Below are 11,586 nucleotides of genomic sequence, written 5' to 3' on the forward strand. Positions count from 1 at the left end.
AGCAGATTGAAAAATTGAGTAAAACAGGTATCGTTAAAAAAAACTGTTCGAATATCGTTGAAATTACGAAAAACGAGCTACGCCTAACAATTTTGCGCTATCGTCGGTCCTTTTTTGGTTATTGCAACGCAAAATCAGCTTGTGAGGTTTACTCTACTTTTTTAGTTAAACAAGGCTTTAACGTCAATTTATTCTCGCGCGAGCGTTAAATTTTCGCAACAGTTGCGAGAAAATATAGCAACAGTGATCGTAATGAGAAAGAATAGTAACGGATAACTAGACTTCCCTAAAACTAATTTTCATTTCGTACCTAGAACTATATTTTTCGATTGTGGTAGAAAAATGAAAATAGTTAAGGACTGAGCGGTAACCGTAAATAAAAATTTCTCTCAGTACAGAGACGAAACGAATCTGTTTATAAATACATATCGTACGCATGGAAATCTATGACGTATACGAATTGACGAAAAATTCGAGGCTTACACGCGCCGTTTGAGGATGATTGATGACGCTGTTGGTACGAATAAATGCTCGAAACATTCCTCTGATAAGCTCGAGAAGTTTTCGAGATCAGCGAGCTTGCATGCTTTCAAAGTACGAACACCGAGAAATCTTGATCGAGTCGATTTACGTGGAGGGGGGTTAAACAAATTACACCGCGATGAGTGTCGACGATGCTTTCGGTTTGTGAAGTTTCTTTTTTTTTATTTTTTCAAGTCTAAATTGCAATATTTCGTATTACTTCGTACAGAATTGTGAATGAATTGTTAATTCTCGTCACAGATGATAGCATCTTGTAGAGATTTTTATTGTAAAAATACAAACTTTAAACATTTATAATTTTTCGCAAAGAATTCTTAATTCCCGTTAAAAATTATAGCGTCTTGCAAAGATTCTGTTATCGTAAAAATAAATATTTTCACCAACAACTGCACGTTTTTACGTGAAACCGTGCATATTTAGAATTTTCTACGAGAACAATTTTTTTTTTTTTTTTTTATTCTAAATAACTCAATTTTCCTAAAAAAAAAAACGTAGAAATCATTTTTACCAGAAACGCATTGCGGAGTTTTTGTTGACTGGAAAATTTACAAGAGAGGAAAAAGGAGAAGAACATTTTTTTGTCTATGCTGGTCTAGAGTACTACCTCGTAATAGGCATACAATGTTCACGATAAACTCGAGCGTATCGGGAACAGCATCGAAATTCCTTCCCGGTGACGAAGTCGTTGAACGTTTTCGTCGAGTTGATATTCCGGACTTTTCGACCTTTGAACTTCGTATCGCAGCTCGGCTTATTTTTTTCAAACGAGCAGCGTCTCTCATCGCCTTGAGCGCGCGTTGAATCACGTTCGAATCCCCGTTTCGTCATGTTGTTTCCATCGACTTTGCATCGATTTAAGGTAAAGCGTACCAGTTATTGATCCAAATTATTAACCCTTTTATTTTTCAAAATTATAAATTCACGGCGCATGTTGAGAATTTATCGACGAATAAAACCAATTGCTGAAAAGGGTTGAACGCGGAAAATTTATTTTTTCGTAATTTTAGAGTTTTTAATTTTTAATTGGTACGTTTATCTTATCGGTAAACACGAATCGCAGATGAGTTCAAAGCATTTTTGGCACATTAAAGGGAAAGACGGAATCAGACCTTAAATAAAAGCTGATAAGAAGAAGACAAAAAAAAAATTATTACGCTGACAAATTTCCGTTGAATCGAAATTTCAACACGAGTTTCATATTTTTTATTATCAAACTAGAAATTCGTTGACATTCATTCAAATTTAATACAACTAATGTCGATAAATTCATCAGAACTTTCGCAGCAATATAATTTATAACGCAGATATATTCAAGAGAAATTTATTTTCCGAAACCAAAGATTATCTTCTGTAGTATATCTGAAAAAATATCTTTACGGTTCGTATATATTTTTCCAAAATTTGTTGAAATTATTCAATCCTAAACGTGGATTAAACTTGTCGGAAACAGTCCTATTAGAAACAAGCTTCGATTAATTTCCTCACCGTACTTATTGGAGTAATTCTCAACCGTCTCGCACAAAAATTTATCCTCCCATAAACGAATACGTGCAATTTATAATTCGTTTCGGGATAAACAAATGTCGAATCTCGTTAAATACGAACGGTAAAACTATTCGCAAAGATTTCTTAATCGAATACGCAGCTATCGACTGTTACATATAGTTACGTGAAAAAACTGTTTTCACTTGGCTTCGCCATTTTTTTTTTTTTCTCTCGTTTTCACGTGCGATTGGAAAAAAAACAAACAAACAAATTTACCAAACGTCATTCTCGTACTCCTTTATTTCTGCGCGTATCGATCGGCTCGTCGGGTTAATTTGAACGCCACAATTTTTTGGTGCATTGAAAATAAAAAAAAAAGAATATAAAACAAATAAAAAAATTAAAAAAAACAATCCCCACCACCCGCAGCGCGGATAACCGTTAGAACCTAAAGCGATATTCCCGTTGTTAGAACGAAGTGCGTGACGTCCCGTGGTTGGTTACGTGCACTCCTCCGCCCACTCGAGAGGTAAATTTATTTACAAAGAGGCGGGGGTGGCAGACGGTAGCGCGGCATAGCGATATGGTGGGGGTGGGAGGTGGGGGTGATTTACATACATATCAGTTTCATTTCGTCGCTTGGTTATAGAAAACGGGCAACGCTGTCGGTTGGGAGGGAGGGAGGGAGGGTGAGAGAGGGTGAGAGGAGAATAGAAAAAAGAGAGAGTGAGAGTGAGAGAGAGAGAGAGAGAGAGGCTGGAAACCCCGCCGAGCGACAGACGCCCGAAGTACAATGTTCCTAATTATGGTTATGCTGCTCGCTATCAGGACGTCATAAATGTACACGTAACACCATAACGTGGGCCGATGGACCTCCCTTGGTCGTATCTTCGTGCCTCTCTCTCTCTCTCTCTCTCTCACTCTCTCTCTATCGCCCGTTCCCCGAGATCTCTCATTGATTTTCAATTTGATTTTACAGAGAGATATTCTTACTCGGACACAAGCCTCAAGATCACGATTATTAAAGTCGAGACATTTTTCTCACGCGAGGAAATGTATCCTAGAAAATTCGACATCCTTATCTTACGCTCAGCCATCCATTCTCTGTCCTCCTGCGTTGATATTACGCGTAATGGCCCATGCGTATATATATGTACACATTCTATAGGTATAGGCTCTTCATATTTACAGATATTACTGATTTTTATCGTTGAATCGTTTTTATGTAACTACTGTAAGCTCTACGCTTTGATACATTGAAGGTCGATTGTTGTTATCCGGTTGAAAATATACTCGTGGGGTTGTATTCTTTTTTTTTTTTTTTCTTCTATTCACGATCTAGTTTAGATCGAAGAAATGGGATGGAAAAATTTTGAGGAAAAAAAAAAATAAATAAATAAATAAAATAAGAAGAGAAATGATGAAAAATTAATGAAGTAATTACATTTACAAGCTATTGTTGATTGATCAAATTGTGAGAATGTTTTCGGTTTTAAATAATATCGAGGATAGAAGGACGGAACACGGATTAATCATATCCTGATGAGGTAATCGATTAATAACTATTGTACAAAGATATTTATTAATCTTTTATTCTGTACTAAACGTTGTAAAATACATTTTTCTGACAAACAGAAACATATCATCAATTGTTTTCAATATTATTTTCTATCGTTGTACGCAAATTGGTTTCTTCATCGTGCGTCGTCTTTATTCACCATTACTTTATAAAACGTTACGGAAACAATTTTCTAAAAGATGAAATATATTCATTCGACAATTTTTCCCAATCGATTTTTCATTCGTACAATGTACAAAATATACAAATACAAAGTACGGCAATTTGAGTGATTGCTGAAAAACAAAAAAAAAAAAGAAAATACCGAATAACGCTTCAATCTGTTAATCAAATTCGATTCGAGTGTAGAAAATCCATTAAAAATTTTTTTTGTTCTTTGTTCTTTCTTTTTTTTTAACATTCTTTGATGGAAATTTTCACCTCACTGTCTGTAAATATGCATGTGTAGGTGCGTATGCGATTAAAAAATAAGAAAAAAGAAGCTTAAACAATCGTCTCGTATAATTAAATTTTTCATCCACTCGCTGTTTGTTATTTACTGCATTGTTTTGACAAAGAAGCGATAAGTCGAGGTTATAAATCGAAGGAACGCGAAGGCGTAAGCGACGTTGTTTGCTCAAGGGGGGCAGGAGACTTTTCTCCCCTAATTATTCAAAATTAGTCAATTCTAAGCCCCCGTACCGAGCCCTCTTCGTTTCGAAATTAAACTTATTAATTCCTTCAGTAATCTCGACGACTATTTCGAGGGATATTTCGCCCCTTCCTTACTATATAATAATATGCGGGGGGGGGGGAGCCTTTTGTACATTCGTATACCTATACGCATATTCACGATATACAGGCGTGTACAAACGTATATATGGGGCATTCCGTGACAAATTTGCAACCCGTGTACGAATTTTTTGCTACGACGTTGCAATAGGTTAAAAATGGTCGCAGAATTCTTTTTCAGATTTTCTTTCTGGCCACCGGTGAAATTTAAAAAGAAATCGAAAAACCAGTTACGAAACACCGTGTTTTAAAATCTGAAAAAAATCCACACCGATTTTACGATTTTTAACCATGACACGATAATGAGATCTCAGCAAGTTTTTAGTTTTTTTCTTGTATGTATACATATATTGTTTCTGCTTTTTTCTTTTTTTTTAAATCCCACCGATGGTCAAAAAAATCAAAAAAAAAAAAAAAAAATCACATCGTATTAAAAAGTTATTAAAATCGAAGAGTGTCAGAGGTACATGGGTTTGAAATTTGACACGGAATGCCCCGTATATAGATACAGGCACGCGCCTTGCGCACGGGCCGCGCCTTCGAGGCTCAATCATGCAAATTTCACTCTTGGAAATGTGTATATATAGGCTGTAATTATAATAGTTCGCGGGGGTTGATTGCAGGCGACGCCGACGTCGCGACGCAGGCTTTGTACAAAAGGGGGGGGGGGGGGGATGTCAGTCGCAGCTGTTTCTGATGTTGATGCCGCTGCTTGTTGCTGCTGCTGTTGCTCGAGTCAGTCGGTCATTACGGGCCTGATCGGTGTTTGATTGCCTAGGGTTTTTTCCCTTCCCCTTCATCCCCTCTTCTCGTCTAGCCAGCCTATGTGTTTTAATATATGTTCAAGACGCGTTCCCTTGTAATTCGGGCCTCTCGTCGATACCTCTTATTTTGAGCTGAGCGTCCTTCGGACGGGAAGACAGTTTTGGACTAATGCATCTGATTTGGCAGACGCGAGTTTTTTGGGTCGCTAATCACGAATCGGAAGTCAGATTGCGAAATCCAAAATGGCGATTCAATATGGTGGAAAAAAATTTTTTAAATATTCCGATTTTTGTAGAAATTGGTAGGCGGAGGGTTTTTGGATCACCGATAACGAATCCAAGCTCAGACTTTTCAAATTTTTTACGTTAGATCCGTTGTTGTAGTTTTTAAAAATAAAAATAAAATGGTTATGTTTTCATGTAATACGGTATCCGAGGACTTTGAAATCGTTAATCACGAATTTGAATTAGTAGTTCGAAATTCGAATTCGATATTATTCTTTTTTTCTTTCCACAAACTCGGAACCTACGGTTCGAGGGCTGGCTCGTGGCCAGTCAAAAGCCGCTTGTTTAAAACAGGACGCCCTTTATTAACAGTGGTCCAAAACGGTGCGTCCGATTTGTCCGGCGTTATGACGACCGGCTTGCTGCTGAATCCCGCGTGTATAACCGCAGTAGAGTCGGTCATTTATAGTTGATATATCACGGCTCTGCGCTAACGACCCGGAGTTATTTCACCGCCGATATAAAGCGGTCGAATATAACAGGTTAACAGGGGCAATATAATTCCTACCTTATCAACCGAGTCTGCGCGCACATGTGCAGGAAGTTGCGGAAGAAGCGTTTCACGATTTTATAGTCCACGGGAGCGGATCAAGTTTCGGGCAACTTCGGACGACTGGAGGGCAGTCTGGAAGACCCGAGATCTAAGAGATCGTTAATAAGCGGTCGGAACTCGACAGCTTATAATAATACATCCAGAGTCTCGGTCTGTCGCGCCTTGCAACTTGTCCTCGTAATCGTCGGTGAAACATTTATCCGGGTGAAAATGTGGACACGAAACGCTTCGTTCTTTCGTGCAATCTAAGCCGCCTATTTCTGAACGAGACTCGGTCGTCAATCGCATAAATTGACCTCCCCCCCCCATGTCGAAAAACCTCTAAATTCCACTTGAATCTAATGGATTAACCCGGTCCTGGCTTCGTGCCGATCTTCAGACGCCTGGCAAAACACCGATTTTAGTTCGTTACAGAACTGCCTTACTTCAAACACACGCGTATTTGGATAGACGATTCTGCGGTGAGGTTATGTAACAGTCATACCATTACCGACCGAGTAAACTCGCCATTTTTTTATTCCCATGTATTTGATAAACAAACGAACGAAAAAGGTTCATCTTTTGACGATGCATCGCTATTTCGTAGCGGAATTCAAGAAAGTTATTCATATCCCGCACATTGGCAAAAAAGATTGTGGTTTTTTTTACACTTGTTACCGTTTTACACACATCCCCACATTTCAGAGGCTAACAAAGCGCTTAGTTGAGATAATTACCGCAATTTTGGAAAGTATGAGGATCATAAAACGAGCCATCGTGAGACTTTTTTCGTAAAAAAAAAAAAAAAATTGAAATAATTTCGTAGAAAAACGATGCTCGGTCGGTAAGTGTACGGTTGTTACGTAACCTTAATCAAGGCGATCGAAGAATCATTCTTTCACCGATTTTCAACTGCAGGGAAATTAATTTTCGACTTCGTCGTGTTCTTCGTTCGTCCGTTATAACAAGCAAACGGAGATTGTGCAACGCTGGGGGATTTTAAAGACTAATACATATAATATACTTTATATAACGAGGTGAGAAGAATAACTGCTGATTAGTTCTAGCCGGTATAATCTGCTGGCTCGTCGATTCGTCTTTTATTCCACTTTTCACCCTTCTACATCCATATATATATATACACACTCGCCGTCGGCGAAATCGAGACGGTGCCGGGTGTGAGTTACCACCTTGTAGATGTACGTATGTATTATATATATATATATATATATATATATATGTATATGTATACCTGGGTCACCGTGAATCGAGGGAAAAATCGATTAACCGGAGATTTAAAAGGCGTGAGTAGTAACATAAATCGGCTTCGTTACTTCGTCGCCGTTTCACCCCTAGTTGGAAATATCCGATTATTATGTAACACCGTTACGATGTAATAGTTATACCTACGTATACCTGCCGCCAGGGATTATTTAAAAGAGGCCCGACCCTTCGAGCGAGCCGGGTTAATTACTAATTAAATCTTATCACCCTGATTCTCGACGCTGATGCTGACGTAATATAGTCGCCAATTTACCCCCGTCGTCCCCATGGATACACACCTCTGATTGGATATTTATTCTTATTTATATGGTACATAGATTGTACATGGAAAATATAATAAATTTATCTACCTATAGCTCGAGGGAAGCTCGACGAGCGCGGAAAATTTATTATATTGTTCGATGTTAAATAATTGCAATTTTGTTTGATATTTTTTATTTTATACGTATATAATATTTATTTGTTCTTTCATCACGACGGAAAATTATACAATTCTTATCTTATGTTTCGGTACTGAATCGAATACGTGATAATATATATACGTATACAATGGCGTATATACGCATAGGATATGTATAATTGTATAACTGGGTTAAAATTGATCTCATACGCCGGAACCAATTAGACTCACTGTGATGTGAATTATTAGCAAACACCACCGGCATTTCCCTTAATTAACTTCCGAGCAAACGAAGAGCCCACCCACCTTCAACCCCACTTTTTGCCACTATCAATTATGTACGGAGTGGGTAAATGTTTAATACAATACTGTACGTCATACCTTAGGAACCACGTATACGAATAGTGTGTAATATGAATATACCTATAGGTATATATGTATATAAATTTCACGTTGAATATATTTGTTTGTAATAATTATTGCAAACAAATATTCAACTTGAAATTTATCGTTAGTCGTACTATTTACGAGGGTGAAATAATGCGGAATATTGTTTTTACAATTAACTACGTCTAGATTCAAAAAGCATACCCAAATTGTTTTTTTGTTTCGCCGGATGAGAAAATTTGCGAGCAAATTTAGGTTCAACGTGAAAATCCGTGCGAGCTATTGTATAATATAACTGTTGAAATTTTACAATCAATTCATAGCCTGCGGACTCTGTTTTCATCTAAATAGTAAATAACGAACCTTTGTTACAGAATAATGGGTGGGTAAATATTCATGACTTTTTGAATAGAAAAAGAAAACAAAAAATTTACCTTCCAATTTTTTTCTTTTTTCCTTCACTTCTAGTGGTTGGTGCAAAGTTTGATTGATTTCCATATCCCGGGGAACAAAAACGTTGGAGGATTTCACTAATTGAGAGTGGGGAATTTTCATTGTGATCAAATATCATAACGCACTCAGGGTGGTTCGAATCGGTATTTCCGGTGAAATCTCGCCGTTCCGGGTTTCGTAATGAGTTTATACCCCGCGGGTATGGCTTTGCCACATGGGAGTTGGGTTAGGGGCTGTCACCGAAAACAGTTTCGATCTGCGTTAACACGCTTTTCTATATGTATAAAGTGATATTCCGATGTATAATCAAATAGTCGGACGGAGAGTTGATCTGTCGTCAACTTTTCGGTTTTTTCTCATTCTCTCTGCTCGTAGGATTGTGAAAGTCTAATTATAATTATCCTTGTTGCAATTTTTACCTGAAAACAATTTCGAGGCTGAAAATTGAATAAAATAAGAAAAAAAAAAAAAGAACAGAAAAACGAAGCAAAAAAGAAATTGTCGCAAAACTTGAGAAGTCTCGAAGTACGAATCGTCCAACTTCTTCTTGTAAGCAATTTTCTTTACTTTTCAATTTTCCACCCTCCTTACGGGTACAGGTATAATAATATCACCTGTCACCTTTCAATTTTTTTTTTCAATTATTTATTCTTTTTTTCTTAACCCTCCTTCATCCTGCGTATAAAATTCAAGAAGCACGCACGCGGTCTACTGATCGATTTACATCGCGGAAAATATAACACCCGTGTGTTGTGCGCGTTAATTTTTCGTTTGTATAAATATGGAGGATAAAAAAAAAAAAGAAAAAAAAAAGAAACAACGCGAACAACTTCGTTCAAACTTTTATAAATGATGGATGGGAAAAAATAAATCCGAGCGACGAGATGTTTTTTGAATGAATAGATAACTGAAAAAAAAAAAAAAAAAACATATACCTTTACTAATCGCTGTTATATTCGTTATACGAAAGACGAATTTTTAACGGTGAAAACAATTTGTACGTATTATGAAAAATTGCGGACTCACCAAAGGCTTGGAAAGGTCTCCACGTGTCACGTGCAGTTGGCGGACATTACTGATCCTCCTGTCGATCCTTTGGACGTGGCAATTTTTGTCGATTCCACCGACGATGATCACTGACTATATATATGTATGTTTTTCCTTACAGTTGTTTTACCGCTGTTTTTTTGATTATCGAATGGAATACCTGTGAATATCTCACGAGAAGTTTAATTTTTTTTTTTTATCACCGATAGAAAGTCGAACGGGATTATTTTCCTCGGTAGTTTATTTCTCGTGTTATTTTTCTGTTCGTTTGATTTTTTTTTTTTTTTCACACGTGTTCACGAACATCAGTCGGAAGTTTCATTCATCGGCATAATTATCATCCTGATAATTTCGAAGTTAATGAACAATATATTTGTACTTCTCAACGTTGTAATTATTGTTACTGTATTTTCATGGAAATAAAAAAAGAAGAAGTAGAAGAGGAAGAAAAAAAAAAAAAGGAAAAATTACTTCGGCATGATTGTTCTCACAGCGAACCAAGGTATTATAATTGGCTTGGCGTAAAGTGGTGTTAAGTATGTAGTGTCGACTCGCTAATTGGTCCGGAGATTGAGCACTACCGTATTATTCCGGTGTAGTTTCGTGATTATTACGTACAACGTTTCAGGCATAAGAGTTTCGTACTCCCGGGTACAGGTGTAATGCAAAAAGTGTGTCGTATTACGTGTGAATTAAATACGTGAGCGCAGGTATGCAGGTAGACACAATGACCAACCATACACGGACGACACTGGGGTTGAGAGTCGCAGGCGTTAATTATAATAATTAATTGAGTCTAATTAACAATCGCGCAACTGGCGAGCGTGTAACGCGTCTGATGGAAAAAAACAATTTAATTAGAGGGGGAAAGAAGGGTGAAGGCAGCGCATAGCTGCACAGAGATCTTTGAACTGCGTTGAAAAACCGCGTGTATGCGTGTGTGTGTGTTTGTGTGTGTGCGCGCGCGTTAGGTAAATTTCCGCTTTAACGATGCCAATTATAAACCAACCCTCCGCGTAGAATCGTCCTTCGACTTTTCCGACCTAAGATTGAGCGGGGTTCAAACGGCGAGACCGGGAAAACCTCGAGAGGGAGAATAAATCTTGACCATTTCACTATCGCCGGGGTAGAAAAGCGGCGGGGTTGAAGCTAGTCGCGAGGACCTCACGGCTCAACTGAGGGTGAAACCTCGCCTCGCTTCCAACCCTCCGTCGCCTACGTCGCGACGACTATCCACGATTTTCCCCGACCCGTTTCGCGGACAAACCGCGCAGCCGCTTCAGGTAGACGACGTATATACTTGCGGATTTCGCACGTTCTCGATAAGAGCTTCTTTTTCTCTTACTCCATCTCTCTCTTTCTCTCCGGTAGTTACTCGAACATCGCGAAACTCTTTTCGGGACATGAAAAATACTTCTGTACATTGGCTCTCGATGTCGCTGGCTCGCCGATAGATTTTTAGATCGTTTCTGTGCCGAGTGTTGGGTGTTTTTTTTTAAACACCCTTTGAGTCACGGATGAATCCTCGGCATCCCAACTCAAAAATTTTTAAAGTTTATTTAAAACTTCGAGTGATCTTTGTTACTTCGTACGATTGTTGAAATATGAAAAAATTTGATTTGATAGTTTTTTTGCGATTTTACATTTGCCGTATTGGATCCGCCATCTTGGATTTAGAAATGATGAAATACTGATTTCAGATTCGTGATCAGCGACATCAAAAACCTCCGAGTAACACAATTCAGGCCAAAATATTGATTTGAAAAATGTGTGACTGAAAGGGTTTGTGTATGAGTGTGTTTACTAACCTAAATCTTATCGTTAATATCGTAATTTGAAAGATAATGACGGACAGTTATTCTTTCATACGAAGATTATTATTTTCCAGTAAAACTCGTACACAGTTCGACCGATTTGCCTCGATGTTATTAATCTGACCAGTTATAGGCAATTAAATAGAGCTCAGTTGATTGACCGAGTCTCTTGGTATAAATTGGCGAATTAATTTTTTTCACGTTATTTTTTAATAAGAAAATATACGTTTTCGCAAATTAAT

The 11,586-nt window shown here is 37.8% G+C and overlaps 1 protein-coding gene across 1 annotated transcript in view; it reads right to left on the reverse strand.

Annotated features, from left to right (window-relative positions):
- The window catches only part of LOC124179889 (latrophilin Cirl), a 177,975-nt gene extending 167,288 nt beyond the window's left edge, over positions 1-10,687 (reverse strand). The window contains exons 1-2 of the mRNA XM_046564745.1: positions 10,574-10,687; positions 9,510-9,933 (exon numbers count right to left, since the gene is read on the reverse strand). The gene's annotated coding sequence lies outside the window, so the exon portion shown is untranslated. The remainder of the gene's footprint in view (positions 1-9,509; positions 9,934-10,573) is intronic.
- Positions 10,688-11,586: the final 899 nt, after the last annotated feature.

The sequence above is a fragment of the Neodiprion fabricii genome, chromosome 4 (assembly GCF_021155785.1).
Source record: "Neodiprion fabricii isolate iyNeoFabr1 chromosome 4, iyNeoFabr1.1, whole genome shotgun sequence".
Lineage (NCBI taxonomy): Eukaryota > Metazoa > Arthropoda > Insecta > Hymenoptera > Diprionidae > Neodiprion > Neodiprion fabricii.